Source organism: Schistocerca serialis, chromosome 7, assembly GCF_023864345.2.
Source record: "Schistocerca serialis cubense isolate TAMUIC-IGC-003099 chromosome 7, iqSchSeri2.2, whole genome shotgun sequence".
NCBI lineage: Eukaryota > Metazoa > Arthropoda > Insecta > Orthoptera > Acrididae > Schistocerca > Schistocerca serialis.
The window spans coordinates 564,654,732-564,678,135 of NC_064644.1; positions in this window are offsets into that span (position 1 = coordinate 564,654,732).

The following is a 23,404-nucleotide window of genomic DNA, read 5'->3' on the forward strand; positions in this document are numbered from 1 at the left end:
AACTTGTGTGTGGTTGCAATATTACGATCCCATTGAGTACATTTTTGGAGAAAGGGACATCTGTTGCACCACAGGGTAGAAGGAGGGAGCATAGCACAATACATAATGTTTCTTTGGTAAGGATTTTTTTGTGTTTTATACTTTTAGAATTATGGTTTTTTATGTTGATTTTCAAGTGACATTTTTCATGTTTGAAATGTACTAACACGTTTTTTCCTCACAGCAGGTCAACTTGTGTGTGGTTGCAACATTACGATCCCATTGAGTACATATTTGGAGAAAGGGACATCTGTTGCACCACAGGGTAGAAGGATGGAGCATAGCACGATACATTATGTTTCTTTGGTAAGGATTTTTTTGTGTTTTATACTTTTGGAATTATGGTTCTTTATGTTGATTTTAAAGTGACATTTTTCATGTTTGAAATGTACTAACTCGTTTTTTCCTCACAGCAGGTCAACTTGTGTGTGGTTGCAACATTACGATCCCATTGAGTACATTTTTGGAGAAAGGGACATCTGTTGCACCACAGGGTAGAAGGAGGGAGCATAGCACGATACATTATGTTTCTTTGGTAAGGATTTTTTTGTGTTTTATACTTTTGGAATTATGGTTTTTTATGTTGATTTTAAAGTGACATTTTTCATGTTTGAAATGTACTAACTCGTTTTTTCCTCACAGCAGGTCAACTTGTGTGTGGTTGCAACATTACGATCCCATTGAGTACATTTTTGGAGAAAGGGACATCTGTTGCACCACAGGGTAGAAGGAGGGAGCATAGCACAATACATTATGTTTCTTTGGTAAGGATTATTTGTGCTTTATACTTTTGGAAGTATGGTTTTTTATGTTGATTGTAAAGTGACATTTTTCATGTTTGAAATGTACTAACTCGTTTTTTCCTCACAGCAGGTCAACTCGTGTGTGGTTGCAACATTACGATCCCATTGAGTACATTTTTGGAGAAAGGGACATCTGTTTGGTAAGGATTTTTTTGTGTTTTATACTTTTGGAATTATGGTTTTTTATGTTGATTTTAAAGTGACATTTTTCATGTTTGAAATGTACTAACCCGTTTTTTCCTCACTGCAGGTCAACTTGTGTGTGGTTGCAACATTACGATCCCATTGAGTACATTAATGGAGAAAGGGACATCTGTTGCACCACAGGGTAGAAGGAGGGAGCATAGCACGATACATTATGTTTCTTTGGTAAGGATTTTTTTGTGTTTTATACTTTTGGAATTATGGTTTTTTATGTTGATTTTCAAGTGACATTTTTCATGTTTGAAATGTACTAACTCGTTTTTTCCTCACAGCAGGTCAACTTGTGTGTGGTTGCAACATTACGATCCCATTGAGTACATTTTTGGAGAAAGGGACATCAGTTGCACCACAGGGTAGAAGGAGGGAGCATAGCACGATACATTATGTTTCTTTGGTAAGGATTTTTTTGTGTTTTATACTTTTGGAATTATGGTTTTTTATGTTGATTTTCAAGTGACATTTTTCATGTTTGAAATGTACTAACTCGTTTTTTCCTCTCAGCAGGTCAACTTGTGTGTGGTTGCAACATTACGATCCCATTGAGTACATTTTTGGAGAAAGGGACATCTGTTGCACCACAGGGTAGGAGGAGGGAGCATAGCACGATACATTATGTTTCTTTGGTAAGGATTTTTTTGTGTTTTATTCTTTTGGAATTATGGTTTTTTATGTTGATTTTAAAGTGACATTTTTCATGTTTGAAATGTACTAACTCGTTTTTTCCTCACAGCAGGTCAACTTGTGTGTGGTTGCAACATTACGATCCCATTGGGTACATTTTTGGAGAAAGGGACATCTGTTGCACCACAGGGTAGAAGGAGGGAGCGTAGCACGATACATTATGATTCTTTGGTAAGGATTTTTTTGTGTTTTATACTTTTGGAATTATGGTTTTTTATGTTGATTTTAAAGTGACATTTTTCATGTTTGAAATGTCCTAACTCGTTTTTTCCTCACAGCAGGTCAACTTGTGTGTGGTTGCAACATTACGATCCCATTGAGTACATTTTTGGAGAAAGGGACATCTGTTGCACCACAGGGTAGAAGGAGGGAGCATAGCATGATACATTATCTTTCTTTGATAAGGATTTTTTTGTGTTTTATACTTTTGGAATTATGGTTTTTTATGTTGATTTTAAAGTGACATTTTTCATGTTTGAAATGTACTAACTCGTTTTTTCCTCACAGCAGGTCAACTTGTGTGTGGTTGCAACATTACGATCCCATTGAGTACATTTTTGGAGAAAGGGACATCTGTTGCACCACAGGGTAGAAGGAGGGAGCATAGCACGATACATTATGCTTCTTTGGCAAGGATTTTTTTGTGTTTTATACTTTTGGAATTATGGTTTTTTATGTTGATTTTAAAGTGACATTTTTCATGTTTGAAATGTACTAACTCGTTTTTTCCTCACAGCAGGTCAACTTGTGTGTGGTTGCAACATTACGATCCCATTGAGTACATTTTTGGAGAAAGGGACATCTGTTGCACCACAGGGTAGAAGGAGGGAGCATAGCACGATACATTATGTTTCTTTGGTAAGGATTTTTTTGTGTTTTATACTTTTGGAATTATGGTTTTTTATGTTGATTTTAAAGTGACATTTTTCATGTTTGAAATGTACTAACTTGTTTTTTCCTCACAACAGGTCAACTTGTGTGTGGTTGCAACATTACGATCCCATTGAGTACATTTTTGGAGAAAGGGACATCTGTTGCACCACAGGGTAGAAGGAGGGAGCATAGCACGATACATTATGTTTCTTTGGTAAGGATTTTTTTGTGTTTTATACTTTTGGAATTATGGTTTTTTATGTTGATTTTAAAGTGACATTTTTCATGTTTGAAATGTACTAACTCGTTTTTTCCTCACAGCAGGTCAATTTGTGTGTGGTTGGAACATTACGATCCCATTGAGTACATTTTTGGAGAAAGGGACATCTGTTGCACCACAGGGTAGAAGGAGGGATCATAGCACGATACATTATGTTTCTTTGGCAAGGATTTTTTTGTGTTTTATACTTTTGGAATTATGGTTTTTTATGTTGATTTTAAAGTGACATTTTTCATGTTTGAAATGTACTAACTCGTTTTTTCCTCTCAGCAGGTCAACTTGTGTGTGGTTGCAACATTACGATCCCATTGAGTACATTTTTGGAGAAAGGGACATCTGTTGCACCACAGGGTAGGAGGAGGGAGCATAGCACGATACATTATGTTTCTTTGGTAAGGATTTTTTTGTGTTTTATTCTTTTGGAATTATGGTTTTTTATGTCGATTTTAAAGTGACATTTTTCATGTTTGAAATGTACTAACTCGTTTTTTCCTCACAGCAGGTCAACTTGTGTGTGGTTGCAACATTACGATCCCATTGAGTACATTTTTGGAGAAAGGGACATCTGTTGCACCACAGGGTAGAAGGAGGGAGCGTAGCACGATACATTATGTTTCTTTTGTAAGGATTTTTTTGTGTTTTATACTTTTGGAATTATGGTTTTTTATGTTGATTTTAAAGTGACATTTTTCATGTTTGAAATGCCCTAACTCGTTTTTTCCTCACAGCAGGTCAACTTGTGTGTGGTTGCAACATTACGATCCCATTGAGGACATTTTTGGAGAAAGGGACATCTGTTGCACCACAGGGTAGAAGGAGGGAGCATAGCACGATACATTATGTTTCTTTGGCAAGGATTTTTTTGTGTTTTATACTTTTGGAATTATGGTTTTTTATGTTGATTTTAAAGTGACATTTTTCATGTTTGAAATGTACTAACTCGTTTTTTCCTCACAGCAGGTCAATTTGTGTGTGGTTGGAACATTACGATCCCATTGAGTACATTTTTGGAGAAAGGGACATCAGTTGCACCACTGGGTAGAAGGAGGGAGCATAGCACGATACATTATGTTTCTTTGGTAAGGATTTTTTTGTGTTTTATACTTTTGGAATTATGGTTTTTTATGTTGATTTTAAAGTGACATTTCTCATGTTTGAAATGTACTAACTCGTTTTTTCCTCACAGCAGGTCAACTTGTGTGTGGTTGCAACATTACGATCCCATTGAGGACATTTTTGGAGAAAGGGACATCTGTTGCACCACAGGGTAGAAGGAGGGAGCATAGCACGATACATTATGTTTCTTTGGCAAGGATTTTTTTGTGTTTTATACTTTTGGAATTATGGTTTTTTATGTTGATTTTCAAGTGACATTTTTCATGTTTGAAATGTACTAACTCGTTTTTTCCTCACAGCAGGTCAACTTGTGTGTGGTTGCAACATTACGATCCCATTGAGTACATATTTGGAGAAAGGGACATCTGTTGCACCACAGGGTAGAAGGAGGGAGCATAGCACGATACATTATGTTTCTTTGGTAAGGATTTTTTTGCGTTTTATACTTTTGGAATTATGGTTTTTTATGTTGATTGTAAAGTGACATTTTTCATGTTTGAAATGTACTAACTCGTTTTTTCCTCACAGCAGGTCAACTTGTGTGTGGTTGCAACATTACGATCCCATTGAGTACATTTTTGGAGAAAGGGACATCTGTTGCACCACAGGGTAGAAGGAGGGAGCATAGCACGATACATTATGTTTCTTTGGCAAGGATTTTTTTGTGTTTTATACTTTCGGAATTATGGTTTTTTATGTTGATTTTCAAGTGACATTTTTCATGTTTGAAATGTACTAACTCGTTTTTTCCTCACAGCAGGTCAACTTGTGTGTGGTTGCAACATTACGATCCCATTGAGTACATATTTGGAGAAAGGGACATCTGTTGCACCACAGGGTAGAAGGAGGGAGCATAGCACGATACATTATGTTTCTTTGGTAAGGATTTTTTTGTGTTTTATACTTTTGGAATTATGGTTTTTTATGTTGATTTTCAAGTGACATTTTTCATGTTTGAAATGTATTAACTTGTTTTTTCCTCACAGCAGGTCAACTTGTGTGTGGTTGCAACATTACGATCCCATTGAGTACATTTTTGGAGAAAGGGACATCTGTTGCACCACAGGGTAGAAGGAGGGAGCATAGCACGATACATTATGTTTCTTTGGTAAGGATTTTTTTGTGTTTTATACTTTTGGAATTATGGTTTTTTATGTTGATTTTCAAGTGACATTTTTCATGTGTGAAATGTACTAACTCGTTTTTTCCTCACAGCAGGTCAACTTGTGTGTGGTTGCAACATTACGATCCCATTGAGTACATTTTTGGAGAAAGGGACATCTGTTGCACCACAGGGTAGAAGGAGGGAGCATAGCACGATACATTATGTTTCTTTGGTAAGGTTTTTTTTGCGTTTTATACTTTTGGAATTATGGTTTTTTATGTTGATTTTAAAGTGACATTTTTCATGTTTGAAATGTACTAACTCGTTTTTTCCTCACAGCAGGTCAACTTGTGTGTGGTTGCAACATTACGATCCCATTGAGTACATTTTTGGAGAAAGGGACATCTGTTGCACCACAGGGTAGAAGGAGGGAGCATAGCACGATACATTATGTTTCTTTGGTAAGGATTTTTTTGTGTTTTATACTTTTGGAATTATGGTTTTTTATGTTGATTTTCAAGTGACATTTCTCATGTTTGAAATGTACTAACTCGTTTTTTCCTCACAGCAGGTCAACTTGTGTGTGGTTGCAACATTACGATCCCATTGAGTACATTTTTGGAGAAAGGGACATCTGTTGCACCACAGGGTAGAAGGAGGGAGCATAGCACGATACATTATGTTTCTTTGGTAAGGATTTTTTTGTGTTTTATACTTTTGGAATTATGGTTTTTTATGTTGATTTTAAAGTGACATTTTTCATGTTCGAAATGTACTAACTCGTTTTTTCCTCACAGCAGGTCAACTTGTGTGTGGTTGCAACATTACAATCCCATTGAGTACATTTTTGGAGAAAGGGACATCTGTTGCACCACAGGGTAGAAGGAGGGAGCATAGCACGATACATTATGTTTCTTTGGTAAGGATTTTTTTGTGTTTTATACTTTTGGAATTATGGTTTTTTATGTTGATTTTAAAGTGACATTTTTCATGTTTGAAATGTCCTAACTCGTTTTTTCCTCACAGCAGGTCAACTTGTGTGTGGTTGCAACATTACGATCCCATTGAGTACATTTTTGGAGAAAGGGACATCTGCTGCACCACAGGGTAGAAGGAGGGAAGATAGCACGATACATTATGTTTCTTTGGTAGGGATTTTTTTGTGTTTTATACTTTTGGAATTATGGTTTCTTATGTTGATTTTCAAGTGACATTTTTCATGTTTGAAATGTACTAACTCGTTTTTTCCTCACAGCAGGTCAACTTGTGTGTGGTTGCAACATTACGATCCCATTGAGTACATTTTTGGAGAAAGGGACATCTGTTGCACCACAGGGTAGAAGGAGGGAGCATAGCACGATACATTATGCTTCTTTGGTGAGGATTTTTTTGTGTTTTATACTTTTGGAATTATGGTTTTTTATGTTGATTTTCAAGTGACATTTTTCATGTTTGAAATGTACTAACTCGTTTTTTCCTCACAGCAGGTCAACTTGTGTGTGGTTGCAACATTACGATCCCATTGAGTACATTTTTGGAGAAAGGGACATCTGTTGCACCACAGGGTAGAAGGAGGGAGCATAGCACGATACATTATGTTTCTTTGGTAAGGATTTTTTTGTGTTTTATACTTTTGGAATTATGGTTTTTATGTTGATTTTAAAGTGACATTTTTCATGTTTGAAATGTACTAACTCGTTTTTTCCTCACAGCAGGTCAACTTGTGTGTGGTTGCAACATTACGATCCCATTGAGTACATTTTTGGAGAAAGGGACATCTGTTGCACCACAGGGTAGAAGGATGGAGCATAGCACGATACATTATGTTTCTTTGGTAAGGATTTTTTTGTGTTTTATACTTTTGGAATTATGGTTTTTATGTTGATTTTAAAGTGACATTTTTCATGTTTGAAATGTACTAACTCGTTTTTTCCTCACAGCAGGTCAACTTGTGTGTGGTTGCAACATTACGATCCCATTGAGTACATTTTTGGAGAAAGGGACATCTGTTGCACCACAGGGTAGAAGGAGGGAGCATAGCACGATACATTATGTTTCTTTGGTAGGGATTTTTTTGTGTTTTATACTTTTGGAATTATGGTTTTTTATGTTGATTTTCAAGTGACATTTTTCATGTGTGAAATGTACTAACTCGTTTTTTCCTCACAGCAGGTCAACTTGTGTGTGGTTGCAACATTACGATCCCATTGAGTACATTTTTGGAGAAAGGGACATCTGTTGCACCACAGGGTAGAAGGAGGGAGCATAGCATGATACATTATGTTTCTTTGGTAAGGTTTTTTTTGCGTTTTATACTTTTGGAATTATGGTTTTTTATGTTGATTTTAAAGTGACATTTTTCATGTTTGAAATGTACTAACTCGTTTTTTCCTCACAGCAGGTCAACTTGTGTGTGGTTGCAACATTACGATCCCATTGAGTACATTTTTGGAGAAAGGGACATCTGTTGCACCACAGGGTAGAAGGAGGGAGCATAGCACGATACATTATGTTTCTTTGGTAAGGATTTTTTTGTGTTTTATACTTTTGGAATTATGGTTTTTTATGTTGATTTTCAAGTGACATTTTTCATGTTTGAAATGTACTAACTCGTTTTTTCCTCACAGCAGGTCAACTTGTGTGTGGTTGCAACATTACGATCCCATTGAGTTCATTTTTGGAGAAAGGGACATCTGTTGCACCACAGGGTAGAAGGAGGGAGCATAGCACGATACATTATGTTTCTTTGGTAAGGATTTTTTTGTGTTTTATACTTTTGGAATTATGGTTTTTTATGTTGATTTTCAAGTGACATTTTTCATGTTTGAAATGTACTAACTCGTTTTTTCCTCACAGCAGGTCAACTTGTGTGTGGTTGCAACATTACGATCCCATTGAGTACATTTTTGGAGAAAGGGACATCTGTTGCACCACAGGGTAGAAGGAGGGAGCATAGCACGATACATTATGTTTCTTTGGTAAGGATTTTTTTGTGTTTTATACTTTTGGAATTATGGTTTTTTATGTTGATTTTCAAGTGACATTTCTCATGTTAGAAATGTACTAACTCGTTTTTTCCTCACAGCAGGTCAACTTGTGTGTGGTTGCAACATTACGATCCCATTGAGTACGTATTTGGAGAATGGGACATCTGTTGCACCACAGGGTAGAAGGAGGGAGCATAGCACGATACATTATGTTTCTTTGGTAAGGATTTTTTTGTGTTTTATACTTTTGGAATTATGGTTTTTTATGTTGATTTTCAAGTGACATTTTTCATGTTTGAAATGTACTAACTCGTTTTTTCCTCACAGCAGGTCAACTTGTGTGTGGTTGCAACATTACGATCCCATTGAGTACAATTTTGGAGAAAGGGACATCTGTTGCACCACAGGGTAGAAGGAGGGAGCATAGCACGATACATTATGTTTCTTTGGTAAGGATTTTTTTGTGTTTTATACTTTTGGAATTATGGTTTTTTATGTTGATTTGAAAGTGACATTTTTCATGTTTGAAATGTACTAACTCGTTTTTTCCTCACAGCAGGTCAACTTGTGTGTGGTTGCAACATTACGATCCCATTGAGTACATTTTTGGAGAAAGGGACATCTGTTGCACCACAGGGTAGAAGGAGGGAGCATAGCACGATACATTATGTTTCTTTGGTAAGGATTTTTTTGTGTTTTATACTTTTGGAATTATGGTTTTTTATGTTGATTTTAAAGTGACATTTTTCATGTTCGAAATGTACTAACTCGTTTTTTCCTCACAGCAGGTCAACTTGTGTGTGGTTGCAACATTACAATCCCATTGAGTACATTTTTGGAGAAAGGGACATCTGTTGCACCACAGGGTAGAAGGAGGGAGCATAGCACGATACATTATGTTTCTTTGGTAAGGATTTTTTTGTGTTTTATACTTTTGGAATTATGGTTTTTTATGTTGATTTTAAAGTGACATTTTTCATGTTTGAAATGTCCTAACTCGTTTTTTCCTCACAGCAGGTCAACTTGTGTGTGGTTGCAACATTACGATCCCATTGAGTACATTTTTGGAGAAAGGGACATCTGCTGCACCACAGGGTAGAAGGAGGGAAGATAGCACGATACATTATGTTTCTTTGGTAGGGATTTTTTTGTGTTTTATACTTTTGGAATTATGGTTTCTTATGTTGATTTTCAAGTGACATTTTTCATGTTTGAAATGTACTAACTCGTTTTTTCCTCACAGCAGGTCAACTTGTGTGTGGTTGCAACATTACGATCCCATTGAGTACATTTTTGGAGAAAGGGACATCTGTTGCACCACAGGGTAGAAGGAGGGAGCATAGCACGATACATTATGCTTCTTTGGTGAGGATTTTTTTGTGTTTTATACTTTTGGAATTATGGTTTTTTATGTTGATTTTCAAGTGACATTTTTCATGTTTGAAATGTACTAACTCGTTTTTTCCTCACAGCAGGTCAACTTGTGTGTGGTTGCAACATTACGATCCCATTGAGTACATTTTTGGAGAAAGGGACATCTGTTGCACCACAGGGTAGAAGGAGGGAGCATAGCACGATACATTATGTTTCTTTGGTAAGGATTTTTTTGTGTTTTATACTTTTGGAATTATGGTTTTTATGTTGATTTTAAAGTGACATTTTTCATGTTTGAAATGTACTAACTCGTTTTTTCCTCACAGCAGGTCAACTTGTGTGTGGTTGCAACATTACGATCCCATTGAGTACATTTTTGGAGAAAGGGACATCTGTTGCACCACAGGGTAGAAGGAGGGAGCATAGCACGATACATTATGTTTCTTTGGTAAGGATTTTTTTGTGTTTTATACTTTTGGAATTATGGTTTTTATGTTGATTTTAAAGTGACATTTTTCATGTTTGAAATGTACTAACTCGTTTTTTCCTCACAGCAGGTCAACTTGTGTGTGGTTGCAACATTACGATCCCATTGAGTACATTTTTGGAGAAAGGGACATCTGTTGCACCACAGGGTAGAAGGAGGGAGCATAGCACGATACATTATGTTTCTTTGGTAGGGATTTTTTTGTGTTTTATACTTTTGGAATTATGGTTTTTTATGTTGATTTTCAAGTGACATTTTTCATGTGTGAAATGTACTAACTCGTTTTTTCCTCACAGCAGGTCAACTTGTGTGTGGTTGCAACATTACGATCCCATTGAGTACATTTTTGGAGAAAGGGACATCTGTTGCACCACAGGGTAGAAGGAGGGAGCATAGCACGATACATTATGTTTCTTTGGTAAGGTTTTTTTTGCGTTTTATACTTTTGGAATTATGGTTTTTTATGTTGATTTTAAAGTGACATTTTTCATGTTTGAAATGTACTAACTCGTTTTTTCCTCACAGCAGGTCAACTTGTGTGTGGTTGCAACATTACGATCCCATTGAGTACATTTTTGGAGAAAGGGACATCTGTTGCACCACAGGGTAGAAGGAGGGAGCATAGCACGATACATTATGTTTCTTTGGTAAGGATTTTTTTGTGTTTTATACTTTTGGAATTATGGTTTTTTATGTTGATTTTCAAGTGACATTTTTCATGTTTGAAATGTACTAACTCGTTTTTTCCTCACAGCAGGTCAACTTGTGTGTGGTTGCAACATTACGATCCCATTGAGTTCATTTTTGGAGAAAGGGACATCTGTTGCACCACAGGGTAGAAGGAGGGAGCATAGCACGATACATTATGTTTCTTTGGTAAGGATTTTTTTGTGTTTTATACTTTTGGAATTATGGTTTTTTATGTTGATTTTCAAGTGACATTTTTCATGTTTGAAATGTACTAACTCGTTTTTTCCTCACAGCAGGTCAACTTGTGTGTGGTTGCAACATTACGATCCCATTGAGTACATTTTTGGAGAAAGGGACATCTGTTGCACCACAGGGTAGAAGGAGGGAGCATAGCACGATACATTATGTTTCTTTGGTAAGGATTTTTTTGTGTTTTATACTTTTGGAATTATGGTTTTTTATGTTGATTTTCAAGTGACATTTCTCATGTTAGAAATGTACTAACTCGTTTTTTCCTCACAGCAGGTCAACTTGTGTGTGGTTGCAACATTACGATCCCATTGAGTACATTTTTGGAGAAAGGGACATCTGTTGCACCACAGGGTAGAAGGAGGGAGCATAGCACGATACATTATGTTTCTTTGGTAAGGATTTTTTTGTGTTTTATACTTTTGGAATTATGGTTTTTTATGTTGATTTTAAAGTGACATTTTTCATGTTTGAAATGTCCTAACTCGTTTTTTCCTCACAGCAGGTCAACTTGTGTGTGGTTGCAACATTACGATCCCATTGAGTACATTTTTGGAGAAAGGGACATCTGTTGCACCACAGGGTAGAAGGAGGGAGCATAGCACGATACATTATGTTTCTTTGGTAGGGATTTTTTTGTGTTTTATACTTTTGGAATTATGGTTTTTTATGTTGATTTTCAAGTGACATTTTTCATGTTTGAAATGTACTAACTCGTTTTTTCCTCACAGCAGGTCAACTTGTGTGTGGTTGCAACATTACGATCCCATTGAGTACATTTTTGGAGAAAGGGACATCTGTTGCACCACAGGGTAGAAGGAGGGAGCATAGCACGATACATTATGTTTCTTTGGTAAGGATTTTTTTGTGTTTTATACTTTTGGAATTATGGTTTCTTATGTTGATTTTCAAGTGACATTTTTCATGTTTGAAATGTCCTAACTCGTTTTTTCCTCACAGCAGGTCAACTTGTGTGTGGTTGCAACATTACGATCCCATTGAGTACATATTTGGAGAAAGGGACATCTGTTGCACCACAGGGTAGAAGGAGGGAGCATAGCACGATACATTATGTTTCTTTGGTAAGGATTTTTTTGTGTTTTATACATTTGGAATTATGGTTTTTTATGTTGATTTTCAAGTGACATTTTTCATGTTTGAAATGTACTAACTCGTTTTTTCCTCACAGCAGGTCAACTTGTGTGTGGTTGCAACATTACGATCCCATTGAGTACATTTTTGGAGAAAGGGACATCTGTTGCACCACAGGGTAGAAGGAGGGAGCATAGCACGATACATTATGTTTCTTTGGTAAGGATTTTTTTGTGTTTTATACTTTTGGAATTATGGTTTTTTATGTTGATTTTCAAGTGACATTTTTCATGTTTGAAATGTACTAACTTGTTTTTTCCTCACAGCAGGTCAACTTGTGTGTGGTTGCAACATTACGATCCCATTGAGTACATTTTTGGAGAAAGGGACATCTGTTGCACCACAGGGTAGAAGGAGGGAGCATAGCACGATACATTATGTTTCTTTGGTAGGGATTTTTTTGTGTTTTATACTTTTGGAATTATGGTTTTTTATGTTGATTTTCAAGTGACATTTTTCATGTTTGAAATGTACTAACTCGTTTTTTCCTCACAGCAGTTCATCTTGTGTGTGGTTGCAACATTACGATCCCATTGAGTACATTTTTGGAGAAAGGGACATCTGTTGCACCACAGGGTAGAAGGAGGGAGCATAGCACGATACATTATGTTTCTTTGGTAAGGATTTTTTTGTGTTTTATACTTTTGAAATTTTGGTTTTTTATGTTGATTTTCAAGTGACATTTTTCATGTTTGAAATGTACTAACTCGTTTTTTCCTCACAGCAGGTCAACTTGTGTGTGGTTGCAACATTACGATCCCATTGAGTACATTTTTGGAGAAAGGGACATCTGTTGCACCACAGGGTAGAAGGAGGGAGCATAGCACGATATATTATGTTTCTTTGGTAAGGATTTTTTTGTGTTTTATACTTTTGGAATTATGGTTTTTTATGTTGATTTTAAAGTGACATTTTTCATGTTTGAAATGTACTAACTCGTTTTTTCCTCACAGCAGGTCAACTTGTGTGTGGTTGCAACATTACGATCCCATTGAGTACATTTTTGGAGAAAGGGACATCTGTTGCACCACAGGGTAGAAGGAGGGAGCATAGCACGATACATTATGTTTCTTTGGTGAGGATTTTTTTGTGTTTTATACTTTTGGAATTATGGTTTCTTATGTTGATTTTAAAGTGACATTTTTCATGTTTGAAATGTACTAACTCGTTTTTTCCTCACAGCAGGTCAACTTGTGTGTGGTTGCAATATTACGATCCCATTGAGTACATATTTGGAGAAAGGGACATCTGTTGCACCACAGGGTAGAAGGAGGGAGCATAGCACGATACATTATGTTTCTTTGGTAAGGTTTTTTTTGCGTTTTATACTTTTGGAATTATGGTTTTTTATGTTGATTTTCAAGTGACATTTTTCATGTTTGAAATGTACTAACTCGTTTTTTCCTCACAGCAGGTCAACTTGTGTGTGGTTGCAACATTACGATCCCATTGAGTACATTTTTGGAGAAAGGGACATCTGTTGCACCACAGGGTAGAAGGAGGGAGCATAGCACGATACATTATGTTTCTTTGGTAAGGATTTTTTTGTGTTTTATACTTTTGGAATTATGGTTTTTTATGTTGATTTTCAAGTGACATTTCTCATGTTTGAAATGTACTAACTCGTTTTTTCCTCACAGCAGGTCAACTTGTGTGTGGTTGCAACATTACGATCCCATTGAGTACATTTTTGGAGAAAGGGACATCTGTTGCACCACAGGGTAGAAGGAGGGAGCATAGCACGATACATTATGTTTCTTTGGTAAGGATTTTTTTGTGTTTTATACTTTTGGAATTATGGTTTTTTATGTTGATTTTAAAGTGACATTTTTCATGTTCGAAATGTACTAACTCGTTTTTTCCTCACAGCAGGTCAACTTGTGTGTGGTTGCAACATTACAATCCCATTGAGTACATTTTTGGAGAAAGGGACATCTGTTGCACCACAGGGTAGAAGGAGGGAGCATAGCACGATACATTATTTTTCTTTGGTAAGGATTTTTTTGTGTTTTATACTTTTGGAATTATGGTTTTTTATGTTGATTTTAAAGTGACATTTTTCATGTTTGAAATGTCCTAACTCGTTTTTTCCTCACAGCAGGTCAACTTGTGTGTGGTTGCAACATTACGATCCCATTGAGTACATTTTTGGAGAAAGGGACATCTGCTGCACCACAGGGTAGAAGGAGGGAAGATAGCACGATACATTATGTTTCTTTGGTAGGGATTTTTTTGTGTTTTATACTTTTGGAATTATGGTTTCTTATGTTGATTTTCAAGTGACATTTTTCATGTTTGAAATGTACTAACTCGTTTTTTCCTCACAGCAGGTCAACTTGTGTGTGGTTGCAACATTACGATCCCATTGAGTACATTTTTGGAGAAAGGGACATCTGTTGCACCACAGGGTAGAAGGAGGGAGCATAGCACGATACATTATGCTTCTTTGGTGAGGATTTTTTTGTGTTTTATACTTTTGGAATTATGGTTTTTTATGTTGATTTTCAAGTGACATTTTTCATGTTTGAAATGTACTAACTCGTTTTTTCCTCACAGCAGGTCAACTTGTGTGTGGTTGCAACATTACGATCCCATTGAGTACATTTTTGGAGAAAGGGACATCTGTTGCACCACAGGGTAGAAGGAGGGAGCATAGCACGATACATTATGTTTCTTTGGTAAGGATTTTTTTGTGTTTTATACTTTTGGAATTATGGTTTTTATGTTGATTTTAAAGTGACATTTTTCATGTTTGAAATGTACTAACTCGTTTTTTCCTCACAGCAGGTCAACTTGTGTGTGGTTGCAACATTACGATCCCATTGAGTACATTTTTGGAGAAAGGGACATCTGTTGCACCACAGGGTAGAAGGAGGGAGCATAGCACGATACATTATGTTTCTTTGGTAAGGATTTTTTTGTGTTTTATACTTTTGGAATTATGGTTTTTATGTTGATTTTAAAGTGACATTTTTCATGTTTGAAATGTACTAACTCGTTTTTTCCTCACAGCAGGTCAACTTGTGTGTGGTTGCAACATTACGATCCCATTGAGTACATTTTTGGAGAAAGGGACATCTGTTGCACCACAGGGTAGAAGGAGGGAGCATAGCACGATACATTATGTTTCTTTGGTAGGGATTTTTTTGTGTTTTATACTTTTGGAATTATGGTTTTTTATGTTGATTTTCAAGTGACATTTTTCATGTGTGAAATGTACTAACTCGTTTTTTCCTCACAGCAGGTCAACTTTTGTGTGGTTGCAACATTACGATCCCATTGAGTACATTTTTGGAGAAAGGGACATCTGTTGCACCACAGGGTAGAAGGAGGGAGCATAGCACGATACATTATGTTTCTTTGGTAAGGTTTTTTTTGCGTTTTATACTTTTGGAATTATGGTTTTTTATGTTGATTTTAAAGTGACATTTTTCATGTTTGAAATGTACTAACTCGTTTTTTCCTCACAGCAGGTCAACTTGTGTGTGGTTGCAACATTACGATCCCATTGAGTACATTTTTGGAGAAAGGGACATCTGTTGCACCACAGGGTAGAAGGAGGGAGCATAGCACGATACATTATGTTTCTTTGGTAAGGATTTTTTTGTGTTTTATACTTTTGGAATAATGGTTTTTTATGTTGATTTTCAAGTGACATTTTTCATGTTTGAAATGTACTAACTCGTTTTTTCCTCACAGCAGGTCAACTTGTGTGTGGTTGCAACATTACGATCCCATTGAGTTCATTTTTGGAGAAAGGGACATCTGTTGCACCACAGGGTAGAAGGAGGGAGCATACCACGATACATTATGTTTCTTTGGTAAGGATTTTTTTGTGTTTTATACTTTTGGAATTATGGTTTTTTATGTTGATTTTCAAGTGACATTTTTCATGTTTGAAATGTACTAACTCGTTTTTTCCTCACAGCAGGTCAACTTGTGTGTGGTTGCAACATTACGATCCCATTGAGTACATTTTTGGAGAAAGGGACATCTGTTGCACCACAGGGTAGAAGGAGGGAGCATAGCACGATACATTATGTTTCTTTGGTAAGGATTTTTTTGTGTTTTATACTTTTGGAATTATGGTTTTTTATGTTGATTTTCAAGTGACATTTCTCATGTTAGAAATGTACTAACTCGTTTTTTCCTCACAGCAGGTCAACTTGTGTGTGGTTGCAACATTACGATCCCATTGAGTACATATTTGGAGAATGGGACATCTGTTGCACCACAGGGTAGAAGGAGGGAGCATAGCACGATACATTATGTTTCTTTGGTAAGGATTTTTTTGTGTTTTATACTTTTGGAATTATGGTTTTTTATGTTGATTTTCAAGTGACATTTTTCATGTTTGAAATGTACTAACTCGTTTTTTCCTCACAGCAGGTCAACTTGTGTGTGGTTGCAACATTACGATCCCATTGAGTACAATTTTGGAGAAAGGGACATCTGTTGCACCACAGGGTAGAAGGAGGGAGCATAGCACGATACATTATGTTTCTTTGGTAAGGATTTTTTTGTGTTTTATACTTTTGGAATTATGGTTTTTTATGTTGATTTTCAAGTGACATTTTTCATGTTTGAAATGTACTAACTCGTTTTTTCCTCACAGCAGGTCAACTTGTGTGTGGTTGCAACATTACGATCCCATTGAGTACATTTTTGGAGAAAGGGACATCTGTTGCACCACAGGGTAGAAGGAGGGAGCATAGCACGATACATTATGTTTCTTTGGTAAGGATTTTTTTGTGTTTTATACTTTTGGAATTATGGTTTTTTATGTTGATTTTAAAGTGACATTTTTCATGTTTGAAATGTCCTAACTCGTTTTTTCCTCACAGCAGGTCAACTTGTGTGTGGTTGCAACATTACGATCCCATTGAGTACATTTTTGGAGAAAGGGACATCTGTTGCACCACAGGGTAGAAGGAGGGAGCATAGCACGATACATTATGTTTCTTTGGTAGGGATTTTTTTGTGTTTTATACTTTTGGAATTATGGTTTTTTATGTTGATTTTCAAGTGACATTTTTCATGTTTGAAATGTACTAACTCGTTTTTTCCTCACAGCAGGTCAACTTGTGTGTGGTTGCAACATTACGATCCCATTGAGTACATTTTTGGAGAAAGGGACATCTGTTGCACCACAGGGTAGAAGGAGGGAGCATAGCACGATACATTATGTTTCTTTGGTAAGGATTTTTTTGTGTTTTATACTTTTGGAATTATGGTTTCTTATGTTGATTTTCAAGTGACATTTTTCATGTTTGAAATGTCCTAACTCGTTTTTTCCTCACAGCAGGTCAACTTGTGTGTGGTTGCAACATTACGATCCCATTGAGTGCATATTTGGAGAAAGGGACATCTGTTGCACCACAGGGTAGAAGGAGGGAGCATAGCACGATACATTATGTTTCTTTGGTAAGGATTTTTTTGTGTTTTATACATTTGGAATTATGGTTTTTTATGTTGATTTTCAAGTGACATTTTTCATGTTTGAAATGTACTAACTCGTTTTTTCCTCACAGCAGGTCAACTTGTGTGTGGTTGCAACATTACGATCCCATTGAGTACATTTTTGGAGAAAGGGACATCTGTTGCACCACAGGGTAGAAGGAGGGAGCATAGCACGATACATTATGTTTCTTTGGTAGGGATTTTTTTGTGTTTTATACTTTTGGAATTATGGTTTTTTATGTTGATTTTCAAGTGACATTTTTCATGTGTGAAATGTACTAACTCGTTTTTTCCTCACAGCAGGTCAACTTGTGTGTGGTTGCAACATTACGATCCCATTGAGTACATTTTTGGAGAAAGGGACATCTGTTGCACCACAGGGTAGAAGGAGGGAGCATAGCACGATACATTATGTTTCTTTGGTAAGGTTTTTTTTGCGTTTTATACTTTTGGAATTATGGTTTTTTATGTTGATTTTAAAGTGACATTTTTCATGTTTGAAATGTACTAACTCGTTTTTTCCTCACAGCAGGTCAACTTGTGTGTGGTTGCAACATTACGATCCCATTGAGTACATTTTTGGAGAAAGGGACATCTGTTGCACCACAGGGTAGAAGGAGGGAGGATAGCACGATACATTATGTTTCTTTGGTAAGGATTTTTTTGTGTTTTATACTTTTGGAATTATGGTTTTTTATGTTGATTTTCAAGTGACATTTTTCATGTTTGAAATGTACTAACTCGTTTTTTCCTCACAGCAGGTCAACTTGTGTGTGGTTGCAACATTACGATCCCATTGAGTTCATTTTTGGAGAAAGGGACATCTGTTGCACCACAGGGTAGAAGGAGGGAGCATAGCACGATACATTATGTTTCTTTGGTAAGGATTTTTTTGTGTTTTATACTTTTGGAATTATGGTTTTTTATGTTGATTTTCAAGTGACATTTTTCATGTTTGAAATGTACTAACTCGTTTTTTCCTCACAGCAGGTCAACTTGTGTGTGGTTGCAACATTACGATCCCATTGAGTACATTTTTGGAGAAAGGGACATCTGTTGCACCACAGGGTAGAAGGAGGGAGCATAGCACGATACATTATGTTTCTTTGGTAAGGATTTTTTTGTGTTTTATACTTTTGGAATTATGGTTTTTTATGTTGATTTTCAAGTGACATTTCTCATGTTGGAAAAGTACTAACTCGTTTTTTCCTCACAGCAGGTCAACTTGTGTGTGGTTGCAACATTACGATCCCATTGAGTACATATTTGGAGAATGGGACATCTGTTGCACCACAGGGTAGAAGGAGGGAGCATAGCACGATACATTATGTTTCTTTGGTAAGGATTTTTTTGTGTTTTATACTTTTGGAATTATGGTTTTTTATGTTGATTTTCAAGTGACATTTTTCATGTTTGAAATGTACTAACTCGTTTTTTCCTCACAGCAGGTCAACTTGTGTGTGGTTGCAACATTACGATCCCATTGAGTACAATTTTGGAGAAAGGGACATCTGTTGCACCACAGGGTAGAAGGAGGGAGCATAGCACGATACATTATGTTTCTTTGGTAAGGATTTTTTTGTGTTTTATACTTTTGGAATTATGGTTTTTATGTTGATTTTAAAGTGACATTTTTCATGTTTGAAATGTACTAACTCGTTTTTTCCTCACAGCAGGTCAACTTGTGTGTGGTTGCAACATTACGATCCCATTGAGTACATTTTTGGAGAAAGGGACATCTGTTGCACCACAGGGTAGAAGGAGGGAGCATAGCACGATACATTATGTTTCTTTGGTAGGGATTTTTTTGTGTTTTATACTTTTGGAATTATGGTTTTTTATGTTGATTTTCAAGTGACATTTTTCATGTGTGAAATGTACTAACTCGTTTTTTCCTCACAGCAGGTCAACTTGTGTGTGGTTGCAACATTACGATCCCATTGAGTACATTTTTGGAGAAAGGGACATCTGTTGCACCACAGGGTAGAAGGAGGGAGCATAGCACGATACATTATGTTTCTTTGGTAAGGTTTTTTTTGCGTTTTATACTTTTGGAATTATGGTTTTTTATGTTGATTTTAAAGTGACATTTTTCATGTTTGAAATGTACTAACTCGTTTTTTCCTCACAGCAGGTCAACTTGTGTGTGGTTGCAACATTACGATCCCATTGAGTACATTTTTGGAGAAAGGGACATCTGTTGCACCACAGGGTAGAAGGAGGGAGCATAGCACGATACATTATGTTTCTTTGGTAAGGATTTTTTTGTGTTTTATACTTTTGGAATTATGGTTTTTTATGTTGATTTTCAAGTGACATTTTTCATGTTTGAAATGTACTAACTCGTTTTTTCCTCACAGCAGGTCAACTTGTGTGTGGTTGCAACATTACGATCCCATTGAGTTCATTTTTGGAGAAAGGGACATCTGTTGCACCACAGGGTAGAAGGAGGGAGCATAGCACGATACATTATGTTTCTTTGGTAAGGATTTTTTTGTGTTTTATACTTTTGGAATTATGGTTTTTTATGTTGATTTGAAAGTGACATTTTTCATGTTTGAAATGTACTAACTCGTTTTTTCCTCACAGCAGGTCAACTTGTGTGTGGTTGCAACATTACGATCCCATTGAGTACATTTTTGGAGAAAGGGACATCTGTTGCACCACAGGGTAGAAGGAGGGAGCATAGCACGATACATTATGTTTCTTTGGTAAGGATTTTTTTGTGTTTTATACTTTTGGAATTATGGTTTTTTATGTTGATTTTCAAGTGACATTTCTCATGTTAGAAATGTACTAACTCGTTTTTTCCTCACAGCAGGTCAACTTGTGTGTGGTTGCAACATTACGATCCCATTGAGTACATATTTGGAGAATGGGACATCTGTTGCACCACAGGGTAGAAGGAGGGAGCATAGCACGATACATTATGTTTCTTTGGTAAGGATTTTTTTGTGTTTTATACTTTTGGAATTATGGTTTTTTATGTTGATTTTCAAGTGACATTTTTCATGTTTGAAACGTACTAACTCGTTTTTTCCTCACAGCAGGTCAACTTGTGTGTGGTTGCAACATTACGATCCCATTGAGTACAATTTTGGAGAAAGGGACATCTGTTGCACCACAGGGTAGAAGGAGGGAGCATAGCACGATACATTATGTTTCTTTGGTAAGGATTTTTTTGTGTTTTATACTTTTGGAATTATGGTTTTTTATGTTGATTTGAAAGTGACATTTTTCATGTTTGAAATGTACTAACTCGTTTTTTCCTCACAGCAGGTCAACTTGTGTGTGGTTGCAACATTACGATCCCATTGAGTACATTTTTGGAGAAAGGGACATCTGTTGCACCACAGGGTAGAAGGAGGGAGCATAGCACGATACATTATGTTTCTTTGGTAAGGATTTTTTTGTGTTTTATACTTTTGGAATTATGGTTTTTTATGTTGATTTTAAAGTGACATTTTTCATGTTTGAAATGTCCTAACTCGTTTTTTCCTCACAGCAGGTCAACTTGTGTGTGGTTGCAACATTACGATCCCATTGAGTACATTTTTGGAGAAAGGGACATCTGTTGCACCACAGGGTAGAAGGAGGGAGCATAGCACGATACATTATGTTTCTTTGGTAGGGATTTTTTTGTGTTTTATACTTTTGGAATTATGGTTTTTTATGTTGATTTTCAAGTGACATTTTTCATGTTTGAAATGTACTAACTCGTTTTTTCCTCACAGCAGGTCAACTTGTGTGTGGTTGCAACATTACGATCCCATTGAGTACATATTTGGAGAAAGGGACATCTGTTGCACCACAGGGTAGAAGGAGGGAGCATAGCACGATACATTATGTTTCTTTGGTAAGGATTTTTTTGTGTTTCATACATTTGGAATTATGGTTTTTTATGTTGATTTTCAAGTGACATTTTTCATGTTTGAAATGTACTAACTCGTTTTTTCCTCACAGCAGGTCAACTTGTGTGTGGTTGCAACATTACGATCCCATTGAGTACATTTTTGGAGAAAGGGACATCTGTTGCACCACAGGGTAGAAGGAGGGAGCATAGCACGATACATTATGTTTCTTTGGTAGGGATTTTTTTGTGTTTTATACTTTTGGAATTATGGTTTTTTATGTTGATTTTCAAGTGACATTTTTCATGTGTGAAATGTACTAACTCGTTTTTTCCTCACAGCAGGTCAACTTGTGTGTGGTTGCAACATTACGATCCCATTGAGTACATTTTTGGAGAAAGGGACATCTGTTGCACCACAGGGTAGAAGGAGGGAGCATAGCACGATACATTATGTTTCTTTGGTAAGGTTTTTTTTGCGTTTTATACTTTTGGAATTATGGTTTTTTATGATGATTTTAAAGTGACATTTTTCATGTTTGAAATGTACTAACTCGTTTTTTCCTCACAGCAGGTCAACTTGTGTGTGGTTGCAACATTACGATCCCATTGAGTACATTTTTGGAGAAAGGGACATCTGTTGCACCACAGGGTAGAAGGAGGGAGCATAGCACGATACATTATGTTTCTTTGGTAAGGATTTTTTTGTGTTTTATACTTTTGGAATTATGGTTTTTTATGTTGATTTTCAAGTGACATTTTTCATGTTTGAAATGTACTAACTCGTTTTTTCCTCACAGCAGGTCAACTTGTGTGTGGTTGCAACATTACGATCCCATTGAGTTCATTTTTGGAGAAAGGGACATCTGTTGCACCACAGGGTAGAAGGAGGGAGCATAGCACGATACATTATGTTTCTTTGGTAAGGATTTTTTTGTGTTTTATACTTTTGGAATTATGGTTTTTTATGTTGATTTTCAAGTGACATTTTTCATGTTTGAAATGTACTAACTCGTTTTTTCCTCACAGCAGGTCAACTTGTGTGTGGTTGCAACATTACGATCCCATTGAGTACATTTTTGGAGAAAGGGACATCTGTTGCACCACAGGGTAGAAGGAGGGAGCATAGCACGATACATTATGTTTCTTTGGTAAGGATTTTTTTGTGTTTTATACTTTTGGAATTATGGTTTTTTATGTTGATTTTCAAGTGACATTTCTCATGTTAGAAATGTACTAACTCGTTTTTTCCTCACAGCAGGTCAACTTGTGTGTGGTTGCAACATTACGATCCCATTGAGTACATATTTGGAGAATGGGACATCTGTTGCACCACAGGGTAGAAGGAGGGAGCATAGCACGATACATTATGTTTCTTTGGTAAGGATTTTTTTGTGTTTTATACTTTTGGAATTATGGTTTTTTATGTTGATTTTCAAGTGACATTTTTCATGTTTGAAATGTACTAACTCGTTTTTTCCTCACAGCAGGTCAACTTGATTGTGGTTGCAACATTACGATCCCATTGAGTACAATTTTGGAGAAAGGGACATCTGTTGCACCACAGGGTAGAAGGAGGGAGCATAGCACGATACATTATGTTTCTTTGGTAAGGATTTTTTTGTGTTTTATACTTTTGGAATTATGGTTTTTTATGTTGATTTGAAAGTGACATTTTTCATGTTTGAAATGTACTAACTCGTTTTTTCCTCACAGCAGGTCAACTTGTGTGTGGTTGCAACATTACGATCCCATTGAGTACATTTTTGGAGAAAGGGACATCTGTTGCACCACAGGGTAGAAGGAGGGAGCATAGCACGATACATTATGTTTCTTTGGTAAGGATTTTTTTGTGTTTTATACTTTTGGAATTATGGTTTTTTATGTTGATTTTAAAGTGACATTTTTCATGTTTGAAATGTCCTAACTCGTTTTTTCCTCACAGCAGGTCAACTTGTGTGTGGTTGCAACATTACGATCCCATTGAGTACATTTTTGGAGAAAGGGACATCTGTTGCACCACAGGGTAGAAGGAGGGAGCATAGCACGATACA